Genomic DNA, 25,499 nt, shown 5'->3' on the forward strand with positions numbered 1-25,499 from the left:
GCCCCTTTAAGATGGGGACTTTTATTACCTCCATACTACAGAAGGGGAAACGGGTACCACTCTGGATAAAGCAACCTTTCAAAATCACGAGCTGGGATTCAAACCCTGGGCTTCCTGACTCTGAACCTGGTACCCCTTTCTGAATTCCATAAACCATCTTAGATCAGCTGGGGAGGAAACGGAACAGTCAAGTCTGATAATAGGAGGAGGCAGGGTCCTTCTATGCTTCCCCTTTTAGTGTCTTGCCTGGGAAATGTAAATAATTTAGAGCACAGGGGCTGGAGGGATAATTACCCTGTCTGGTTTCAGAGGCCACCCAGATGGCTGTTAAGGACTAGCTGGAACTCACAACCCCCTCCCCACCACCCATGCCCTACGCTCACCTCACTCCCTCTAACCCACGTGCTTTCAGACTCTTGCCGTTTCAGGGCTTAGAGACCCCTCTCATTCACAAGTCCTGCCCTTTCACCAGGGAAAAGGCAAAAGGTCAAGATATTTGGCAATCAAGTCCCTCAAGTAAAGAAACAGCATTACAGGCTGAGTAAAATGGTATGAAGGCAACACTCAATCAACATGTGTGTTTTTGATGCCTACTGTATACAAGTCTCTAGGCCAAGAACAGTGAGGACCAGGAGGTTGAGATAGAGTATTCATCCCCCTCCCATTCATCACAAAAAGCTTTACCGAGCACGTAGATTTTGCTCATCCCAGGGCTAGGCTCTGATGTACCAGGAGAAATAAAACAGAATCCCTGACCTCAAAAGGCCTGTGGTCTCATAAAAGTGCTAGTTAAGACACACACTGATAGCAGCATGGAGAATGCATAGTCAATGACCTGTGTGTTTGATGGGTGGATGGATGAATGAATAAATGAAGTGGTATTAAACAAGGGATGAGTACCATTCCAAAAGTGCAGTTAAAGTGTTGGGGAAGTGTGCAGAAGTGAGTGAAATATGACCTGCAACCAGGAAAAATTTATGGGGTGGATTGGCCTTTAGGCTTAACAAGATTTACACATGGGCATGAAAAGAGCTACATCCTGGAAGAGGAGAATTAGCCAAAATTTTGAGGGGTAAATACCTTTTCAGACTGGAAGGAGAAATTTTTCCAGAGGTCAAAGCTGTCTGGGAAGACAGAGATGGGACACAGCTAGGATTGTCCAGGTACTCAACACAGAGGAGATTGTATCTGGAGGCCTTCTTATATTATCTCATTAAGATTCATGAGAACTAGCAGGTAGGTGCTCTTATGAAACCCATTTAACAGAGGAAGAAGCTGAAACTACCCACCTACAATTCCAGAAGGTAAGTGGTAGAGCCCAGGTAGGATCCCAGGGGCCCTTTGATTCAGTTTTTGGGGCAGGAGTCTGCACACTACGGCACATAGGTCAAATCTGACGTGTCACCTCTTTATGTAAATATAGTTTTATTGGAGCACAGACATACTCATTCATTTGCACATTGTCTATTGCTCCTTCCATGCTACAACAGCAGAGTTGAGTAGTTACAACAGACACCACATGGTTTGCAAAACCTGAAGTATTTACAATCTGGCCCTTTACAGAAAAAGTCTGCAGACTGCTACCCTAGAGCTCACTCTCTCGGCTTGCGTGGCCCAGCAAGCTTTGGGCTGGCAGCACCAGATGGAGCCGTCAACCTAGCAGACATTCCCTGCCCTTGGACGCTGCCAGCCCTTCCTTCTTTGATGGGGCAGAGCCGGTGGGGAGGCAGAACTCAAGGGTCTTCCCAGGACGTATTAAGTCCTGTAAGAAAGCACATCCCTTGAGAACTTGAATTCCTGTGGCATCTCTACTATTTATATTACAAACACCACAAGAACTCATTTTTCATGCTATTTCAGCTGAAAACAGCCATGGCAGGACCACAATCCAGAGATCAAGACAGAGTGGGGACAGCATGTTTGTGGAGTCAGGGCTTAGCCTGCCATGCCCCAGGTTGCCTGTCCCAGGTGCACTGGGCCCAGGCCAGGTTTCTCTCTGGGATAGTGGGCTTGAGGAAGAGGGTAAGTCGAGAGGGGAAAAGGTACATCACTGGAAACCTGGCTTCCTGTCATCTAGAAAAGCATGAAAACACAAGCTGGCGTTCACACGTCCACCTTGTTCAACAACCTAACATGGGTCATTAATTGAAATAAAATGAAACCAAATGGAACCCAGATGTTCGCATATATTCACTTGCACAAAATTCATAGGCCAATCACCAAATGAAAATGTGCAAAGATATTCACAGTAGTTATTTGAAGGGTATGGGGCTACCTTGTTGTCTCTACCTCAACTCTTAGTTTTGTTTTGTTTTATGGCACTTAGGCAAAGAACAGGAGAAAAAAAAGGCATGAATGTACAACTTAGAATTATTTTGTGTTTCACCGCCATAAGAATGTCAACTCCACAACTCCACAACAGACTTTGTCTGTTGTTCATGGTTGTATCCCTGATGCCCAGAACACAGCCTGGAACACAGTAAGTATCCAATGAATCATTGTTTATTTAATAAACACTTATATTTTTATATATGCCCAGTGATTCACAAGCAACATACATTACCGTTACAATAAAGAAAACTCATTATTTAAAAGTATGTATCAATCAAGTAAAAAAAGAATGTCTTAGCTAATAAACATTCATTGACTACCTACTATGTGTTCACATTACTGTTTTTCTTTGCCTCCAGGAGACCTTGCACAGTACAATATTCAAAAGAAGTATTCAATTAATGCCTCACAAACATTCCTGACCACACAAACTGTACAAATGCCATCACAATTACCACCTACTTTGAAGATGATATATAAAAACAATAGAATAACTACTCATCTTTAAGAAATCAATTATTCCAATGAGCCTATCATACAATCCCCAAGAGTCTGGAGTGTATTTACCAGGGAGATAATAAAACTGAATTGCAACCATGGTGCAGAGGAGAACCCAAAGCTGTTTTGGATAAGTTGTCATGGGCCATTATGAGGCTGGCAACTTCTGTAAATAAACAAGGCAGCATTTGTGAAAGTTTCCAACACAATGCCTGGCACCCAATATGCCCCATTTTGCTAACCTCCACTGAGCCCCAAGCTCTGAAGATCAAAGTCAAAGCACGAAATGCAAGTGAGAGAGTTGGAAAGGTAACTACAAAGCCTCTAAAAGTTACGTAAGTTAATATAGGCTTTGTCCTAAGCATGCGACGCTGAGGCAGACTTTTAACTCATTTTTGTTTTCCTTTTTACAAACTTGTCAATGAAACCTTTATTTGAAAGACCACTCCTTAATGTCGAATAGGAAAAGACACCAGAAAATAGCCAAGATTGCAAAATAATGGCTGGCCTGGCTGCACCACCCAAGACTGGCTCTCTGGTAGCCAGGCACGGTGGCTCACACCTGTAATCCCAGCATTTTGGGAGGCTGAGGCAGGCGGATCACCTGAGGTCAGAAGTTCAAGACCAGCCTGGCCAACATGGCGAAACCCTGTCTCTACTAAAAGTACAAAAATTAGCCAGGTGTGGTGGCAGGTGCCTATAACCCCAGCTACTCACGAGGCTGAGGCAGAAGAATTGCTCGAACCCGGGAGGTGGAGGTTGCAATGAGCTGAGACTGCGCCACTGCACTCCAGCCTGGATGACAAGAGAGAGACTCCATCTCAAAAAAAAAAAAAAAGACTGGCTCTCTGGTAAAACCAGACTGGAGCTTGGACGTAATAATAAACCCCACAACGCTGAGTGTTACCTGCTCCCTGTGACCCTTCATTGTTAAAGATGCTTGTGACCGCTACATGGTTATCCACTTCACATCTGCCAGCTGGGAAGTTGTGCGAACGGCGCGTAGGGGGAAGTGAAGGGCAGCTGGGAAAATGAAAAACACCTTCAGAAAGTGAAATAAACTTTCTTAAGAAGATACCACCCTCCGCTAGCCATATACCAAACCGTAAAAAGAAACAAAAATATTAGGCCTACGCCACATGGAACAACAAGACAATCCTTTTATCTCAAGGAGGGAAAAAAAAGCCACACCAAAATAGCAGCCAGATGTCCCCAGTGCCACTCTCTTTAAGAAAGATTACCAAATGATGGACAATCAGACATTATCTATTCATTCTGCAAATAAATATTAATGACCTGCTGTATGGCAGGCCTAGGTGCTGGGGAAAAAAAAGACCAAATAGTCTCTACCCTTAACAAGTATGATTAGCTCCTTAACAACATGTTCAAATTCGCTAATGTCCTCCTATGAGCAAAGCTCATAGTGCTTTACAGATGTTATTGTCTACTCAACATATGTATATTAAGCCCCAAGCATGCACACAGCACTGTGGCACTGTTGTAGGCACTAGGGTTACCAAAAACAGACAAAAGTCCCTTGTTATGCATCTCATTTTAAGCTCAATTTACCACCATGTAGCAGATATCATTATTCCCATTTTAGAGAGAGGAAAAGTGTGGTTAGCCCTAACCCACCCAGGTCAAACGCTAGTGAAGGCCAGAGCCAGGACTTCGGCCCAGCCCACCTTCAGGTCCTTGACCTTTCCCTGATCCAAGGGTCAGCAGCAAACACAAATGTCTGCAAGGGCTAGGATGACAAAAATTACAATGGGCCAGGTTTATCCCATCATAGCCACTTATGTTTTGTTTTGTTTTCTTATTAAACACACTGACTATTAACTCACAATTCTATTTTCCACTTCAGCACCCAAACAATAATAATGCTTCCTCTCATTTTTCTTGAAAACCAGCCCTTTCATGCTAACTTTTTGTTCCCTGAGACAGAGCCATAGGTAACAGGAAATACATCACTTTCTTATCTTTTCTTTCCTTTTTTTTTTTTTTGGAGACAGGTCTCACTCTGTCACCCAAGCTGCAGTGCAGTGGTGCGATTTCAGCTCACTGCAACCTCCGTCTCCTGGGTTCAAGCAAATCTTCTGCTTCAGCCTCCTGAGTAGCTGGGATTACAGGCATGCACCCCCATGCCTGGCTAGTTTTTATTTTTAGTAGAGATAGGGTTTCACCATGTTGGCCAGGCTGGTCTTGAACTCCTGGCCTCAAGTGACCTGCTCACCTCAGCCTCCTGAAGTGCTGGGACTATAAGTGTGAGCCACCATGCCCAGCCTTCACTTTCTTTTTAACACTGTTGTAAGAAATAATTAGAGTGAGAATGGTGATAAATGGGAAAGTGACTCTCATCCACCCAAACATTGAGGAGGCAATGGCAGTTGCTTCTTGGCCTCAGCTTACAGTCACCATGCAAAAAGTAGGCCAAACCTTGCCTCTGATTTTTCAAGTGAAGCCAGAAATTTAGAATGCTATGTCAGATCTCCCAGTACTTAGATACTGACAATCAATTAAAACTTTCGAAAAACTGTGTATGCCAGTATTTTACTGGCTCAACAATACGTATTTTGGTATTAAATCTGACACTGATCTCCAGTTTACAAGCTCTGCATTATTCCTAGTATTCTTTTTAGCAAATATCATGCATATTGCACAGTACTTTTATTTATTTAAAATACCTATAGATGATCTTTCTGTATTTCCATGAGACCAATTACATAGAGAAGAAAAATATGTTTATATCAAAGTGCACTATATTCCAAGTATCAAATGTAAGATGGTGACAATAACTGAAGTGAAAATTGAAAGAGGGGAGAGGATGTCTGATTCCTGAATAGCTGTCAAGGAGGAGAGGAGACTCTATCTTGGTTTATGGATGGGTCCAATTTGGACATATAGAGAAGTAGGTCAAGAAGAGATGAAGCATGAGAAAAACCTTAGAGATGAATGTGAGAATGTTTAGTTGCTCATTAATGTTTAAGAAGCAGTAAATATAAGAATATTGGAAGATCACTTGAGGCCAGGAGTTTCAGACTAGCTGGGACAATATAGCATTTCTACAAAAGATAGTTTTAAAATTACCTGAGTGTGATGGCATGCACCTGTAGTCCCAGTTACTCAGGAGGATTGCTTGAGCCCAGGAGTTGGAGGCTGCAGTAGGCTATGATTGCACCCCTGCACAATAGCCTGGGCAACAGAGCAAGACTATCTGTTTAAAAACAAACAAACAAACAAACAAACCTGAAAAAAATAACATTGATAGAGTAAAAAATATGACAAGGAAGTTGTAGAAAGTGAGGACAGAAGGTTATGCTGTGGAAAATAACAGTGTATAAAATGGGGAAGGTATCTGGTCTACTTCATGACATCAGGTTAGAGTTCAGACTCAACTCTTGAGGGAGAAGTTGTGCTATGCATCTTTTGACATCTCCTGCATCTAACACAGTGCTTAACATGTAGAAAGCTTCCAATAAAAAATTAAAGATGGAATGAGGTCACATGCACAATGGCATTTTGACCAACACAAAGCATGCACGACATCATGCGATTATTAATATTGATGAGGAGAGAGTATTCAAAGGAAATTTCCATAAGACTCCTCAGAGATGAATAATAAATTGAGGGTCTCTGGCAATCGTTAACACTGTTGTCAAAGTTCAACAGGCATTTCCTTCTCAAAAACAATGAAGGGAAACCCATTCTACTGGTTCCTGCTACAACTGGGGATATTATGCCAAAAGGGCAAGAGGAATAGAGGTTACTATGTGGCCCTTTTTGAATTTCAGAATTGAAACACACTCTACCCTTCCCCCCACCCAGTCTCCCTTAATTTAAAAAAAAATAGCAATAGAGGAATAGAGATTACTATGTGGCCCTTTTTGGATTTCAGAATTGAGACACACTCTACCCTTCCCCCCCGCCACCCAGTCTCCCCTAATTTAAAAAAAAATAGCAGTAGCCTTTAATATAAGCAAGCAGGAAGTTTTACATTCACCAAATGCTACAGTTCACCTTCCATTGCATGACAGCTTAAGCTATGGAATCAGACAGACCTGGGTTCAGGTCCCAGCTCAGCCATTTATTAGCTCTGCCACTTTAGACAAGTTACTGAGCTTCTTTGAGCCTTTGTAAGAAGATGAGGCAGCAAAAGCAGCACCTATCTCATACAACTTATGAGGATGATGGAAGTGATGGATAGGAAACCTAATCACCCACATGTAAATACCAGCTTGGAGACAAAATGATCTCATTTCAAGGAGACATCAAAACCCAAGGAGACAATTTCTGTTGAGTTGAAAATCCCACAAAGATTTCATCCAGGTTGTAAATTGGTACTTGATATTAATCTATTTTTTGACTCCTCCTAAGTGCAGTGTTGCCTTCACACGTAGCTGTGTCTCTCAGCAGGGTAATCCATATCCACAGATTGCCCACAGCTGTCCCAACCACATGAAAGACCCAGACACTCCCCAGTGACCCACTGGCACAAGGTAGCCATTCATCAAATGCTAGAAGCTCAGCACCAGACACAATGAAATGTTAGCGCTCGGTTTTTATTGCGCTGGTATTAGCTTTCCCTGTCTGCAGCCATTTGATTGGTACAAAGCTTTACACTGTTTACAAATGTTTTAGAGTCCTGGCCTTTTCTTCTTATTGACTTTTACATACTCACATCATTAATCTTTAATTTTCATTGGAAACTTCATCCAGCAATCAAAATGAAATGCTGCCTTCTGCCATGTGCCTCAAAAGTCCTGATGAATTACACACCACTAAAGAGTCTAGGTAGGGTACAGTGTGTTGGGAGGAGAATTGCCATTATTCATTCTATGCAAAAGTTGAAACTGTTATTTTTGTGACATCGCATATGCACTTGATACCAGCCACGTATTTTCTAGCATACAGTGAGCATTTCATACAGAGAAGTGGTTTTTACTGGCTATGGTTATCTCCATAACTGATATCCTTGAGAAAAACAATTGATATTTATCAAAGATAGGAAGTAACTTCTGAAGTAAATAACATTCTTTGCCAGTGATAACTGTTACGGAAATAGAGCAATCAAAGAAGTAGCGGTATCACTATATAATCCAAGCTTGAGAGTGCTGAACAAGGGTGTAATGCAATTTGCCATTTTGCTTACTGATGTCACATACAAATGGGGAAGACAAAGTGGCATACTTTTGAGAAAAAGGAATTGTTTTCAGATTTCTTTCAAATAATTTCCAAGATCAGCATTGTCAAATGCAACAATCTGTAACGATGGAAAAGTTGCATAACAGCAAAAAGCTGGCATGCATCTATGTCATTAAAAACTCAGTATGGTTTAACAAATTTTAGCTAAGATTTAATAATACCGTGTTATATGATGTGGATATGCTAGACATTACTTAGTCACTCCCCTACTTTTTCTTATTATAGTTATTTTTCATTTTTTCTATTGTAAATATTTTCATGTCAATCAAAGAATACTTTTGAGATCCAATGATATATACTGAAACTTTGAGAAGCTAGTTATGCCATTAGGAATCCCAGTCTCTTAGAGTTTTGCTTACCATTTAAGACGAATCTGAAAGAAAGGGTCAGTCAACATTGCATTAATCCATTAATGAATATAATTATACGGATGTAACTGATAGGATTTTCAATACACAAAACCTGTGCTGTTAAGAAATAGATAAAAAGGAAGCCTATAAAGATTTTACCCCAAGTTGCAATAGTTCCTTGCTATCAAATTTTTGGATTGGTTTATAAAACTTTATGTTCAATATTTCCTGTTTAATTCATGAAGCATATTCTGGCCAATATGGGTGAAACCACAAAGAAAGAAAAGCAAACAAGTATACTTAGTATAATTCATGCTAATTGCTCTTACGAAAGAGATTATGAGTCATTTTATCTCTACAAATTTGATGCATTTCTAAGCATTCTGGGGTGGCACAAGAATATTAAAGATTCAATTCCTCAATTCCCAAGCATTTCCTGTTTCCCAAGCATTCTGATGTGGTACAAGAATATTAAAGACTCAATTCCTGATTTTGATAAAGTTACAGTGTGGCTGGGAGGCAAGACATGCACAAAGATACTAAACATAAGTTTACATAAGTTATGTCAAAGTAAATGCTTTAAAAGAAAAGGTAAAATCTCCATGACTGGGACGTCAGGATAATGCCATAAGGGAGTGGATATAAATTTGTCTTTGAGGAATGGAGTAAGCCTCATAAAATCATCATAAAGAAGAATGGAAAATAAAGACTCCTGGTGTGTCTGCGAAATAATTAGAGGACTAATCTGTGTAGAGGAGATACATTTATTGGAGGCAGGTGAGGTAAGGTAAAAGAAGGCAAAGACACTGGCTGCAGTCTGAATCTTCAGGGCTTTATTCTATACCCAATAGAGATGTCATTTAACAACATAATGACTTACAAAGATTCTTGCTTTCAGATATTGGTCTGAGCATGATGTGATCAGCAGAAAGAACGTTGGGGACAGGAAGATCACTTTAGGGAGCTATCTTGCACATTTGGAATAAGAGGGGAACACAGGAGAATAAAATATGAACTCAATGACATCAGCAGAAATGAAAATTCTTTCAAAGGGATACTGAAGAAGCATGATTAACAGACTTCTGAGGTTATATGGATATTGATAAAGAGGCAATGCATCATAAAAAACCACCCTAAAATTGTAAACTCAGTTGTTGGAAGAACTTCTGATATGACCACTGAGAAAAAGAGAAGTTGAAGAAAAGTATTAATTTAGGAATTGCAGAGAGCAGATGATATATGAGTCTGGTTTGAGACATGCTGAGTTGAATCTATTGATATATTACTAGATGGAGGGACTTGGAGGATGGTTAAAAATATTTGGCTGAAGCTCAGGAAAGAGATGGGACACTGGGAGTCCCCTATTGGACAGCTGAAGCTATAACATTAGATGAGCTCACCAAGGGAGAGGTGTTATGCAAAGAAGATTGCAATGCTGGGACCAAGACTTAAGGAATGTCCACACATAAAGACAGGAGACAAAGAAGTTGGTGTTAAAGAGAAAGAAACAACCAGAAAGATAGGATGGGAATTGATGTCTTGGAAAAGTATGGGATCCCGAGATAGTTACCTTTGAGGATTACTCAGAGTTCTTAAACATATTTTAGCCACAGGACCTTTTTGTCAAGTGAAAAATCTGTGAGAAAACTGAGAATAGCAGAACTGCTCCAGTACAAGATGGGTTGGAGACGTGAAGGACTGATGTTTCAGTAGGGCATGGTGGCTCACACCTGTAATCGCAGCACGCTGGGAGGCTGACACAGGAGGATCATTTGAGTCCAGGAGTTCAAGACCAGCCTGGGTGACATGGCAAAACCCCATCTCTACAAAAAAATACAAAAATTAGCTGGGTGTGGTAGCACATGCCTGTTGTCCTAGCTACTCGGGAGGCTGAGGTAGAAGGACTGATTGAGCCCTGGGAGGTTGAGGCTGCAGTGAGCCATGATCAGGGTGACAGAGCAAGACACTGTCTCAAAAACAGATAAAAATCAATCAATGTACAAAAATCACAAGCATTCTTATACATCAATAACAGACAAACAGAGAGCCAAATCATGAGTGAACTCCCATTCACAATTGCTTCAAAGAGAATAAAATACCTAGGAATCCAACTTACAAGAGATATGAAGGACCTCTTCAAGGAGAACTACAAACCACTGCTCAAGGAAATAAAAGAGGATACAAACAAATGGAAGAACATTCCATGCTCATGGGTAGGAAGAATCAATATCATGAAAATGGCCATCCTTCCCAAAGTAATTTGCAGATTCAATGCCATCCCCATCAAGCTACCAATGACTTTCTTCACAGAATTGGAAAAAACTACTTTAAATTTCATATGGAACCAAAAAAGAGCCCACATCGCCAAGTCAACCCTAAGCCAAAAGAACAAAGCTGGAGGCATCACGCTACCTGACTTCAAACTATACTACAAGGCTACAGTAACCAAAACAGCATGGTACTGGTACCAAAGCAGAGATATAGATCAATGGAACAGAACAGAGCCATCAGAAATAAGGCCACATATCTACAACTATCTGATCTTTGACAAACCTGACAAAAACAAGAAATAGGGAAAGGATTCCCTATTTAATAAATGGTGCTGGGAAAACTGGCTAGCCATATGTAGAAAGCTGAAACTGGATCCCTTCCTTACACCTTATACAAAAATCAATTCAAGATGGATTAAACACTTAAATGTTAGACCTAAAACCATAAAAACCCTAGAAGAAAACCTAGGCATTACCATTCAGGACATAGGCATGGGCAAGGACTTCATGTTTAAAACACTGAAAGCAATGGCAACAAGAGCCAAAATTGACAAATGGGATCTAATTAAACTCAAGAGCTTCTGCACAGCAAAAGAAACTACCATCAGAGTGAACAGGCAACCTACAAAATGGGAGAAAATTTTCGCAAACTACTCATCTGACAAAGGGCTAATATCCAGAATCTACAATGAACTCCAACAAATTTACAAGAAAAAAACAAACAACCCAATCAAAAAGTGGGCAAAGGACATGAACAGACACTTCTCAAAAGAAGACATTTATGCAGCCAAAAAACACATGAAAAAATGCTCACCATCACTGGCCATCAGAGAAATGCAAATCAAAACCACAATGAGATACCATCTCACACCAGTTAGAATGGCAATCATTAAAAAGTCAGGAAACAACAGGTGCTGGAGAGGATGTGGAGAAATAGGAACACTTTTACACTGTTGGTGGGACTGTAAACTAGTTCAACCCTTGTGGAAGTCAGTGTGGCGATTCGTCAGGGATCTAGAACTAGAAATTCCATTCGAACCAGCCATCCCATTACTGGGTATATACCCAAAGGACTATAAATCATGCTGCTATAAAGACACATGCACACGTATGTTTACTGCGGCATTATTCACAATAGCAAAGACTTGGAACCAACCCAAATGTCCAACAATGATAGACTGGATTAAGAAAATGTGGCACATATACACCATGGAATACTATGCAGCCATAAAAAATGATGAGTTCATGTCCTTTGTAGGGACATGGATGAAATTGGAAATCATCATTCTCAGTAAACTATCGCAAGAACAAAAAACCAAACACCGCATATTCTCACTCATAGGTGGGAATTAAACAATGAGAACACATGGACACAGGAAGGGGAACATCACACTTCGGGGACTGTTGTGGGGTGGGGGGAGGGGGGAGGGATAGCATTGGGAGATATACCTAATGCTAGATGACGAGTTAGTGGGTGCAGCGCACCAGCATGGCACATGTATACATATGTAACTTACCTGCACTTTGCACATACGTACCATAAAACCTAAAGTATAATAATAACAATAATAATAATAATAAATAAATAAATAAAAAGAAATAAATAATACTTATACTTTAAAAAAAAAAACAGATAAAAATCAAACTGTCATCTCAGCCCTCCCATCTCCAACCTCACCCCCACCCCAAGCATTCACTGCTACTAAGGGAGTGCTGGTTGACAAAGACTCCATAAAACAGAGCTTGAAAATCATTGCTGACTTTTGATTCTTTTTATTTTAAAGATGAGGAAACTGGAACACTGCGAGGAAAAGTGAAGAGATTATCAGTGACAGAATCATGAGTTTCATCCCCTGATTTCTGGTCTGTTAGCCTTTAATTACCAACAATGCTTCTTACAGTGCCCAGAAACCTGAGAGAGAAGAGAGGCTCAGGGAGGGAGGATGGTGGCCTGTGTACAGAGTACACAGGGGGATGAGGGAGTCCTGGAGGTGCTCCCAGCCCAACACAGACAGACAGCTGCTCGATTCTCCATCCCTATTCCAGGAATACACCTATCAATCACTTTCTGCAGGTCGCAGGAGATAATTTATTCTCTGTATACCACTTTATGCTTTTTTTTTTGTTTTGAGATGAGTCTCACTCTGTTGCCCAGGTTGGAGTGCAGTGGCTTGATCTCGGCTCACTGCAACCTCTGCCTGCCAGGTTGAAGCGATTCTCCTGCCTCAGCCTCCTGAGTAGCTGGGATTACAGGTACCTGTTACCACACCCAACAAATTTTTGTATTTTTAGTAGAGATGGGGTTTCACCATGTTGACCAGGCTGGTCACGAACTCCTGGCCTCAAATGATAGGCCCACCTCGGCCTCCCAAAGTGCTAGGATTACAGGTGTAAGCCCCCGCACCCAGCCCACTTTATACTTTTCAAAATATTGTCATATCCAACATCTTTTTTTATCCTCACAATAATCATGGGTAGGGGACAAGTTGGGCAGGTGATACTACAGTATTCACAATGTACACAATGCCTCAGAGACATTAACTAACTTGACCAACTCACTCCAGGACCAGGATTAGAACTCCAGTGGCTCCCCACTAATAAAACAAGGCAGCTATTTGGGTTAAAGAATCAGCACAAATAGCAGAAGGTTTTGTGTCTCACCTAAATCAATAACTAAGGATTTCTGTTTCCAGGTAACATGGAAGAAACACACTCGACTCTGCCTCTCCCACTGAATAGAGCAATAAAACATGGACACAACACATGAAGCAGCTATTTGAGGACTCTGAGAAGGAAATGGCAGCACACAGATTGGGGGAGAAGACCAGAATTTGAAATGCTGCTGAACCACGGGTGGGTTTTTCACTCTTCTTTCCTCTAGTATATCTTGGCCTGAACTTAAACACCAGACCTGGTAGTGGACAACAGTGCAGAGACAAATGAGAAAACTGTAGGAGAAGCCATGAGGACCTGAGAAGGGAACTCCTACCTCCAAAAGAAACTATAGAAATCCCCATTTCATTTTCTCTTTTCTCTATTTTTTAGCTGACATATAAAAAGCTGTACATTTCAGTGTATACATCTTAATGAGTTTGGGGAAAGTATACACCCGTGAAACCATCACAACCATCAAGGCCATCAACATATTTATGACCTCCTCAAATTTTCTACTCTCCCTTTGTTATTATTACTAAGATTGTTTTTTAGTAAAAATCAATTTTGCAAGGGTAGTAGAAGAGCTCCAATAACAGGCACTAACAGAAGCCAAAACTCTGGAGGAGAGAAATTTCTGTTTTCTGGACTTGTGATCCCATGAGATTGAAGGAAAACCTCCATTTTGCTCTCTGTATTCCCACCACTGGCAACCAACTCACCAGAGTGGGATAATCAATATCTAGTTTTGTAATCAGAAGGCCAAAAAGAGGAACTTCCAGGAAACAGAAAATATTAAAGGCATGAAATAAAGTATAACTCAAGAAAACAAACCCATAAATGTGTTGATGAACATTTGGGCTCATTCTCTTACAGTGCACATACAGATCTGATCCTACTCAGCCTACTACATGGATACATTGCTCAATGAACAAACTACCTTCCAGAATCCAGACTGGCCACTAGGTGGAGCACATGCAGGGCAGATCCAAATAGCACTGAAAAGGCTTTGAAAACTGGACAAATGTTGGAATCATAACCCGTAGAATGTCAGGTAGAACTCGGGGCCTGGCCTCAGACAGCCCAACTGACTGCTAAAAGAAAAATATCAACATTCTTCACAGGATTTTAGAAAGACCCAGAGTCTATTATCACTACATTTAAAATGTTCAGGATACAATCTAAAATTACTCCAGCAAATGAAAAATCAGGAAAGGCTAAACTCAAATCGTAAGAGATAATCAATGGACATCAACACAGATATAATACAAATGTTGAAATTATCTGAGAAAGCCTTTAAAATATAGTATAAAAATACAGTTGCTTGAGCAAGCAACTCTAAATGCTTTTGAAACCAAAGGAAAGACAGAAAGTCTCAGCAAAGACATAGAAGATATACAGAAGGATCAAATCAACATCTTAGAACTGAAAAGCACAACTGCAATTTACAAAAAAAAAAAAACCCTCACTGAATGGGCTTAATAGAATGAAGATAACAGAAGAAAGAGTCAGTGAACTTGAAGATAGAGCAAAAGAACTTACCCAATCTAAAAAGAAAGAAAAAGATTGAAAAAATTTAATAGAGCCTCATGGATCTACGTGATAATAAGTGTTTTAACATTCATGTGACTGAAATCCCAGAAATAGAAAGAATACAGTACTGAAAAAATATTTGAAGATTACAAGTTGAAAACTTCCCAAATTTGGTGAAAGACATAAACCTACTGATTCAAGAAGCTGAGTAATTCCCAAACAGGACAAACCAAAATAAAGCCACACCAAGACACATCTTACTCAGTTAAAAACTAAGGAAAAAGAATAAAGTCATTATCTACAGAGACACAGCAATTGAAATTACTGCAGATTTCTCACTAGAAACTGATAGTTACAGGAGGCAGCTCAATGCCTAGGCAGAAAGGGGCAGATCCCCATTGAAACCCCACCTCCAAGGCAAAGACAATTTAAAGCCTGAAAGCCAAGCTACAGGTTAAATCCTCGGACCAGATTGAGAGTTGTCTTCCCATTTGGCGTACTTTCCTCTGGTTGATCCCCACCCTTTACCTATTTTATATTTTCCTACCATTTCCTAATAGGTTTTCTACACTGTTGTGCCCACCTTTGAGCGGTGTCTTCATTTTAATCTTTTGCATACAAACCAGTCAGCATGCACTTCCCATTCTGAGTCCATAAAAAGCCTCTGACCCAGCACGTTGGCAGGCCAAGGTGGGCGGATCACTTGAGGTCAGGAGTTCAAGACCAGGCTGGCCAACATGGCAAAACCCCATCTCTACTAAAAATACAAAAATATTAGTCGGGCGTGATGGTACACACCTGTAGTCCCAGCTGCTCCAGAAGCTGAGGCAGGAGAATTGCTTAAACCTGGGAGGCAGAGGTTGCAGTGAGCCAAGATAGCACCACTGTACTCCAGTCTGGATGACAGAGAAAGACTCTGTCAAAAAATAATAATAATAATAATAATAATAATCCTCTGACCCAGAAACACAGAGAGGGAGGAATCACCTGACTCCAGGGGTGGGGAACAACCGCCCCCCCACCCACAAACTCCTCTCTCTGATGAGAGCCGTTTCATTGCTCAATAAAATCTTACATTCTCATCACCTTTTAATCATCAACATGACCTCATTCTTCTTGGACTCTGGACAAGAGCTTGGGACACACTGAGCTCAGGTACTCTGAAAGGCTGTAGCACTGGCCCTTTGGCCTCACTGGTGGAGGGCAGCACCCCATATAACAGGGCAAGGGGCTAACTGAGCTGCTAACACACTGTGTCCATCAGGCTGTGGACAGTGGAACTAAAAGAGCTAACCAGCACACTAACGCTGCTGCTTTGGGGTCAGTGGCACCTCTGCCTGGGCACCGCCATGTTCCCCTGGAGGTAACACATCTGGTCTGGCTGTGGGCCGACAAGGAGGTTGCTCCTGTGTTGGCACTCAGAGTGGCTGGCTGAATCCTGTACTCATGAGCTCATGTGCTCCCTCCGGCAAGGGGCTGAGCGTGATGGGTCAAGTTGATGGGATGTCCCTGCTGTGAGTCCCACAAAGGGGCCGAGAAAAATCCTGTTTCAAAACTATGGGCCCAGAGGGTAGTTGCACACTATTTTTAAAGTGTTGAAATGAAAGAACTGTCAACACAAACTCTACATCCAGAAAAAATATCCTTCAGAAATAAAGTTGAAATAAGGACATGCTCAGATGAAGAAAAACTAAGAAAAATCGTTTACGACAGATCTGCCCTCACCAAATTGCTAAAGCAAGCTCCTCAAAAGGAAGGAAAATGATACCAGATAGAAATTTAAAACATCAGTAATAAAGAGCAAATGAAAGAGTAAATAGACCATTCTTCGCTTGAGAAAAAAGATGGAAAGCAAAAATTACACGCCGTTTAGTGGGGTTTTCAACATACATAGATGTACTGGATGAAAAATTATAACCTAAAGGGAAGTAAAGAGATGCTTATAGTAGTGTTGATATTCCAATGGAAACGATAAAATGTTGAATTGCAGTAGACAGTAAAAAGCTAAATATGTAATTATAAACCTCAGAGCAACTACTTAAAAACCAGACAAAAATATATGGTTAAAAAACAGTAGATTTTTTTTTAAATGTTTAAATAACCCAAAAGTAAGCAGCAGAGAAGGAAATAGAGGATGGAAACAAGACGGGCATGTCCCCTACTTCCAAGACAATTTAAAAAGCTGATCAGTATTTACATTTTAGGATAAAACTCCTGAAGGAAAATATGAAGCAGAGCAAGCACTGTTGTAACTGCCTGGCAGAGTCTTCCTGACTGCTGCACAAATAAAGACCACAGCATTGCAGTAAAGAGTTTAACTGACGCAAGGCCAACCATGCCACGTGGGAGATGGAGTTATTACTCAAATCAATCTCATCTAAGGCTCATATCCTGGGGGTTTTACAAAGCAGTTTGTAGGAAGGCGTGGGGGTGGTCAGGTAATGGGTGCTTGCTGATGATCAGGAGGGGTAAAAATAAAATCACATGGGGTTGAAGGTGTCTCCCTCAGAGAGTTGCTTCTGAATGGGGCCACAAGAGGTGTGAGGGAAGGGTAGTTGGGTCCACTTAGAGCCATGGGCATCAGACATGCAAAAAACACCTGAAAAGATATCTTAAAAGGCCAATCATGTGTTTTACAATAGTGACATTACCTGCAGGACCTCCAGAATAATGGGTGGCAATTGTTTATGTCTACACCTTAGCAGAATTCAGGTTCCTGTCCTCCCTCTAGCCTGGTGGCATTTCATTAGCTTTACAAAGGTGGTTGTATTTGGGGGGAAGCCTATTATCATTTAAACTATAACCTAAAGGTCTTCCAAAGTTAGCTTCATCTAAGCCCAGGAATAATTAAGAGAGCTTGAAAGATAAAGGCAAGAAGGTGTGAGTTAGATCAGATCTCTTTAACCATCATAATTTTCTCACTGATATAATTTTTGCAAAGGCAGTTTCACTGTGACATAGACTAACACTGCTGACCGACAGTGATGAGGAATGCCTCGAGGAGGAGATGAGCTTTCAGTTGAGACAAAAAGCAAGTCCAGGGAAGGATATCTCAAGAAGATGGAAGATCATGAGCAAAATCCCTACAACAGGAAGACTTGGAAGAACTGAAAGATCATTGCAGCTGGAGTAATGAGCAAGGAGGCAAAAGAGGAGGAAAAAGACTGCATAAGCCCTTGCAGACCATAGTTACAAGTCTGGAATTTGTTCCAAGTGCAGCGAGAAGCTACTGAAGTTTTGCATTTGAAAAGAGTTACCCAGAAGAACCCTACCTACCTCCACCCAAAGTGGGAGATTCCTAGGCAGAGCATATAAGTTGCTCCCTCAGGGTTTGGCTGAGAATTACACAGCAGAACAAACAAGGAGGTCCCAGGAAAGAGCCAGCTTTCTCATTTCTTTGACAACTGAATGGTTGGTTTCCCCGGGCAGAAATGTGTATAAATCTGGATTACATCTAACAGTCAGATGCCTTATCTAAAAGACGACAGCCAAAGTTTGATCTTTGGCCTAAGGGGAGAATTGAAAGGTGTTTATGTCTTAGAAATAATCAGAGTCAGACATCTCAAAATTAAAATTCTTTGTCAGCCTGTCAATATTTATGAATGTGTAAAATTTCCAACAGCCCCATTCCACAATTTCCATGCATTGAAGGTTGAGAGATGTTTGACCTTGAAGATAGCATCTCTTAGCCTGCACATTTCTCATTTTACAAAGTTTATTTAAAACTCTGACCCATCTTCTAGTTAAGTTACCTATGTTCATCTTTCTCCTTGAAATCAACCAGAGTGAGATTTTCTTACAATAGACCTTGCAGGATTGAAAAAGTAAGCTACAGCTTCTCCCTACCACCCCAAAAATCATGAATTAGTAAACCACGAATACTATATGCTACATCAAAGCTAGTTTGGAACAAAGGCAAGATTTTATTTCAGAACAAAAGGTTTTTATTCATAGCTTTGACATTAACTTATTATGTGAACTTGGTCAAGTATTTTATTTACCTTCAGAGGCTCTGCAAAATAAAGAGATATTTAAAATAATTTTGGGAAATGCTAACACCACAAACAAGATTGATTGGAGGCTTACCATAAGCCAGGTTCTTTTGCAGAAGTCCTCTATGTTCTATTTGCTTCGATCCTCACAACCCCCATATGATGTAGCATGGCAGAGATGCCAGCTTTCCTGTTCTCCCTGAGATGTATGGTAAAATGCGGCCCAGAATCCCTTTCCATGGAGGGCTTGTTGGCTCAGTTACTGGTAGTACCGTCAGCAGAAGGCATCTGGCTGTCAGTCTCTTCAGGGGTCACCTCCACAGCCAAAAGCAGCCTCACCCAAGGTCATGCCCCTTCTCAGGAAGCCTGTACCTAATCACTGATCAATGTAAGAACATAAAGGCCCGGACTTCTTAGCTCCAGAGCAGCTTTAGGGGCCCATTGAGGCTATCATGGTCCCTGCATCATAGTTTTTCTCCCTCTGCCATCCCCTGTATCACTACTGATCCAATAAACATCACTGCCAGCTGAAAATTAAAAAGTCATTGTCTGTAAGTACATACATATGTACATGTATGTATGCATGTTCATGCATATATACACACGTAAGGCTCAGGTTCCCTAGAAGCAGAAACTAAGACAAGGATTTAGAGGCATGTGATTAACTGAGGGAGCACTCTTTGAAACAAACCTACAAGAAAGATGAAGCAGGATAGGGAGGGGCAAAGTGTTGAACACGGATACAGTATCTGGTAAAGTCTAGCCTTGGCCTAACTCATGAGAGCAAACCACCATTGCAAAATGTAACTAAGACAGTGAAAGAGATCTGACCTAACCAACTCTATCTTTATTCTAACTTCCAAGCTGTCCTTGTTCACTCCTGGGTGTAGGCTGAACTAACTTTGGGAGGAACTTAGTTTATAGTTTGTTTTTTGAGATGGAGTCTTACTCTGTTGTCCAGGCTGGAGTGCTGTGGCACAATCTTGGTTTTCTCTGCGCAAAGGAGCACATTCAAGGAGACCAAATGTCCAGTTCTCATGAAGGTCCCAATTTGTGTCACTGTCATCCTTTTTTCATTGGGATTACCAGAGAAACACTGGCTCCTATCAAGCTCTGTACACTGTGTGAAAGCAGGAATTTTGTTCCATCCACAGAGATTTTCCTCGAGCCTAAGCAAAATAGTCTAGAAGTGATGGGATAAATAAATGTTGATGAATGTGGTGGATTGAATGGTGTCCCCTGCCCCCAAAGATACATTCATTTCCTGACCCCTGGAACTAGTGAATATATGACCTTATGAGAAAAAGGTCTTTTCAGATATCATTAAGGATCTCTCAATAACATTGGCCTGGATTTAGGGTGGTGACTAAATTCAATCACATGCATCCTTACAAGAAAAAGGCAGAGAAAGACTTATGACACAAAGGAAGAAAGGTGACTTGAAGACAGAGACAGAGATTGGAGTGGCGAGTCTACAAGCTAAGGAACATAGAGAAGAGCCTGCAGTCACCAGAAGCCAGGAGAGAGGCATGGGACAGATTCTCCCTCAGGGTTTGCAGAGGAGCAAACCTTGGCAACACCACGATTTTGGGCCTCTGGCCTCCAGAACTGTTAGTTTGAAGCCACCGAGTTTGTGGTAGTTTGTTTTGGCTGCCCTAAGAAATCAATACAGAGAATGAATGAATTAGCAAATAAATCTGAGTGTCTGGGAATGAGTAAGAAGAACCCAAGGTGAGAAAGGAAGAGTAGGGAGGAGTCTTTTGAACAGAAGTTTTGCGATCTGTCTGCACAACTCAACTCAAATAGAATCTCTGCTCCCGGGTTGGGCCCTGAGCCTGGGACTAATAAGGAGATGACTGCAGTTCTATGTCAAAGGCAAGCATTGGGCTGCCTTCAAGTATCCGGGCTGTAACGAGCCCAGGATGAGGTTTTGATGAGTATGTGAGAGAGAGACAGATGGGTATAAAATGGAAAAGCTGACTTGGGCTTCTGTGCCTCAGGTCTGGAAGACACTCAGGCTGGGCTGTCTCATGGAATATGATGGGGGAATCCATATCCAGGCAGAGAACTCTTAAGAAACTCCAATCTAGACGTGGGAATCTCTTGAATCTTCAGAAGGAACTCATGAATGGAATGTAATTTCGGCTAAATTTGAGTAACAATATCCACATGGAGGGGAAAATACTGCAGGATAAGGAAAGGGGAGCAAAAGGCAAGACATGAATACCTGCATCTCGTTTGTTAAAAAATGAGAACACCACAAGAGCCCTGGAGAGCATCAGGGACCTGCATCACTGCCCTTTGCTCCGTACTCTGCACCACTTCTTTTCCCATGACCTCATCAGCTGAGGTTATGGGGTAAAAAATGGGCTGGAAAGGACAAGAATCATTGAGCTAACACTCATGTGCAACCTCAAACACTCGCTTAAAAGATAAATGCACACTCATGGGCATACAGACACACCTTACCACGGTGGGGCTGAAGGAACAAGTTTATGGAGACACGTTCACAAGCATTGCAGTTTTGATGTGGAATTCTCGGTACTTTCTGAGGTTCATAGTGTTTCTGATAAGAACCTCTGCTGCTCTGCAGAGTGTCTCTTGTTATCGCTTTCCAGTCCTGAAAAAGGTCTTAGAATTCTCTGACTCCAGTTACCTTTCCCAAAAGGAACACTAAAAGGGATAAAGTAATAAAAAATGATTACATGTTTCTACATCTTCAGTGATAAGGTGGCTGAAAGGTGATAAGATGACCATAGATTTTCTCTCTGAAAATGACATTTCTAGATGTAGTGCCTTTCCTACCCGCCCTGTTTGAAATAGCAAGCTAATCACACTTCACCCAGATTTAATTTTCTCTCTGTGTTCATTAACTACCTAATATTATGTCTATTTGTTTATGGTCTGTCTCCCGACAAAATATAAACTCTACAAAGGCAAGGACCTTATCTATCTTGTTCATATCTCTTAACTAGTACCTGGTACATAGTAGGTATTCATTAAATATCTGTTTAATGAAGAAGTTAACATTAATTTAGTTCCAGTTAACTAGATGACACTGATGTCATCCCTTGGTATCCTAGGGGGATTGTTTCCAGGATGCCCTCCCCAGCTACCAAAATCAGCAGATGCTCAAGTCCCTAATATAAAATGGCACAGTGTTATCATATAACCTACACTAATTCTCCTTTATTTATTTATTTAGAGACAGTCTCACTCTGTTGCCCAGGCTGGAGTGCAGTGGCCTGATCTCAGCTCACTGCAACCTCTGCCTCCTGGGCTCAAGCAATTCTCCTGCCTCAGCATCCTAAGTAGCAGGGATTACAGGCGCCCACCAACACACCTGGCTAATTTTTGTATTTTCAGTAAAGACACTGTTTTGCCATATTGGCCAGGCTGGTCTCAAACTCCTGGCCTCAAATGATCCATCTGCCTTGGCCTCCCAGAGGGCTGGGATTACAGGAATGAGCCACTGCACCCAGCTTGCTAATAGTCTTTAAATCATCTCTAGATTACTCATAATACCTAATACAATGTAAATGGTATGTAAATAGTTGTTACACTGTATTATTTTATTTGTATTATTTTGTATTGTTGTATTGTTATTTTTTTTATTGGGTTTTGTCCCCAAGTATGTTTGATCAATGTTAGCTGAATCCACAGATGCAGAACCCACAGGTACAGAGGGCCAACTTCATTTGCTTTGTGAAATTGTACTATGTAAAGGTGAGAAGTTACCCTCCGCAAGATTGCAATGTACATAAATAATGATAGTGCTCAGGGCAACTACAAGGCCATGTCGAGTTATAAACAAAGGACTACTGAGAGAGCACAGAAAAAAATCATGAAGGCTTTATGAATTTGAGCACTACCCATTAATAGAGACGAGACTCAGACAAAAAACTCCAGCACACAGTGGGCTTGCAGTGGCGTGGGCCCTGTTTGAAATGCCCATCATCTGAGAAGCAGACTTCCTGACACCATGACCTTGGATTAGTAAGTTGTATTTTGTGGAACTTGGCTTCTTCATCTGTAAATTAAACAGCCTCTGCCTAGATGATCACGAAGTCTCTTTTCCATGACAACACTGGGTGGGGAGAACTGTAAAAAATGGAGCAGGATTTGGGTGTCAATTCCTTCCAAAGTCTGAGGCATGAGCAACAAGAGGACATTAAATCAATAAGAGTTATATGATCCATAACCAAGCCATCTGCTCTCAAGATCTAGCTACCAGGATGTTCTTCATAGAGTTAATTACAATAAAGAGAAAATGGAAAAGCAAACTGGAAACTGTTTAGAGTTTTTTTATTTTGAACGAACTCCAGACTCAAAAAAATTACAAAAACTTGAGTTTCCTCTCTCTCTCACCCAGCTTATCCTAATATTTTAATAATCTCTTTCTCTTTGGTGCTCTGAAATTTAACTGGGTTGTGTCTAGTCGTGAGTTTTTCTTTTACCTGCTTTGTACCTGGTATCTTAACTCGGCACTGAAAACTGTCCTCTATTATTTGAGTATTTTCTCATTCCCATTGTCTCTTTTCTCTTGGAGGGACTCCTAGGAGTTGGAGATTGGGCCCAAGTACGTATATTAATACTCTGTCTTTCAAATGCTCTCCCATGTTTTCTCTACATCTTTGGCTTTCCATTCTGAGAGACGTAATGTATCTCTTCTAAATGTTAAAGAACATTTCTTTCATTATGGAAATAATAGTTTTAATTTAGAGCAGGAGTTCTCAATCTTGGCAATATTGACATTTTAGGACACATAATTCTTTGTTTTGGGGGCCGTCCTGTGCATCATAGGATGCTGAGCAGCATCCCTGGCGTCTGCCCACTATGCCAGTTGCACCCCCAACCCCACTGGTCGCAGCCAAAATTGTCCTCTAGACATTGTTAAAAGTCCACTGGGGAACAAAACTGCCTCCAGTTTAGAACAATTAAAAGAACTCTTTATTTTTGAGTTCTTCTCTTTCATTGCAGCTTGTCCTTTTTAAAAAATGGCCAGAATCACTAATACAATTAGGCTTTGCTAAAATCCTCTTTCGTTCCTTGATTAATTTCTGTCTACCAGAGCCAATGTTCTGTTTGTTCATCTTGGTCCTCCTTTAGAATTGACTTCCCTCACGTGTTTGGTGGTCTGGACTGTCTGTATATATTCATAAATACAGGTTTTAACAATTAACATAGGTCACTGAGGTGCGCTTCTGTTTCCTTTAAGTGGGCTCCATGCCCCCAACAAACTTCTTCCCTGAATAAGGGGATAGACCAGGAACTGAGTTTCTAGTTGGGACCTATGAACAAGCTGGCTTCACTTTAGGGTGGACCAGTCCAGAGCAAGTGAACAGACTGACTGCTCCCCTCCCCAAATGTCTGATTATAGTGTGTTTCACCATGGGCTCCTGGTACCCCATATCATATCACACCCACACACAAAAAAGTCCTAGAGAGGTCTTCCAACACTCACCCTGATTCCTGCATCTCCTCCAACCCTCACCCTTTGTAATCTTCTGAACCAAAGCCAGATACGTTCTGAGACTCTGGGAAAGAGTAATTCTCAAATTTAATCTTGTCATTGCTGCCTTGCCCTCAGGGTGTTCCCGTCCCCTTCCTCCAAATGTCCTTCAATAGGTGATTGATTAAACAAAACATTTTACATTTATGCCAAAGAATACTACACAGCAATAAAAAAGAGCAAATATTGATATGCTTAACAACTTGGATGGATCTCAAGGGAAATGTGGTGACTGAAAAAAGCTAATGGCAAAAGTTTACACACTGGATGATCCCATTGACATAATGTTCTTGAAATGACAAAATCATAGGTGGAAAACCGATTAGTGGTTGCCAAGAGTTAGGGATGGGGGGTGACATAGGGTGTGTGTGACTGTAATGGGTAGCACAAGGGAGATCTTCATGGTGATGAAATATTAATAGTCCTGTGTCTCGATTGTGGTGGTGGTTATACAAATACACACGTACATGTAATAAAACCAAATGTCTACACACACATACCCAAGCACACATAAACACAGGTAAAACTGATGGCTGAAGTTCTGTGATGATACCAACATCAATTTCTTGCCTTTGATATTGTAGTAGAGTGACACAAGATGTGACCATTGAAGAATGCTGGGTGAAAGGTGACTCCCTTCATGGAACCCATATGGAATCTTTGTGAATATTTTTTGGGTAACTTCCTATGACTCAGTAATTATTTCAAAATAAAAATGTTTAAAAAGTGAGGTCACTGTGACTCCATCTTCATTTTCGCCTCCAGATATTCGTGACCTCCACTGGCCCACTGGAAGTTCCCTCTCTCTCATTCTTAGACAAGTAAGCTTTCATTTCTTCTACAGCATTTCAATGGGATTTTTGGAGGTAGAGGAAGCAAATTCTTACATTCATGTGTGTACACTCAGCAGTCAATGCATACTTTTTTAATGTTTTTTTTGAGATGGAGTCTCACTCTGTCACTCAGGCTGGAGTACCGTGGTGTGATCTTGGCTCACTGCAAACTCTGCCTCCCGGGTTCAAGCAATTCTCCTGCCTCAGCTTACCAAGTAGCTGGGATTACAGGTGCCCACTACCATGCCTGGCTAATTTTTGTATTTTTAGTAGAGATGGAATTTCACCATGTTAGCAGGCTGGTCTCAAACTCCTGACCTCAAGTG

At 41.1% G+C, this 25,499-nt stretch overlaps 1 long non-coding RNA gene across 1 annotated transcript; it reads left to right on the forward strand.

Annotated features, from left to right (window-relative positions):
* The first annotated feature begins 3,128 nt into the window (after positions 1-3,128).
* LOC129050949 (uncharacterized) lies at positions 3,129-25,140 on the forward strand. The gene is made up of 3 exons (XR_008514886.1): positions 3,129-3,164; positions 13,345-13,504; positions 24,925-25,140. It is a non-coding gene; the product is annotated as an uncharacterized LOC129050949 (long non-coding RNA).
* The last annotated feature ends 359 nt before the right edge of the window (positions 25,141-25,499 follow it).

Source organism: Pongo abelii, chromosome 18 (genome assembly GCF_028885655.2).
Source record: "Pongo abelii isolate AG06213 chromosome 18, NHGRI_mPonAbe1-v2.0_pri, whole genome shotgun sequence".
In the NCBI taxonomy this organism is placed as follows: domain Eukaryota; kingdom Metazoa; phylum Chordata; class Mammalia; order Primates; family Hominidae; genus Pongo; species Pongo abelii.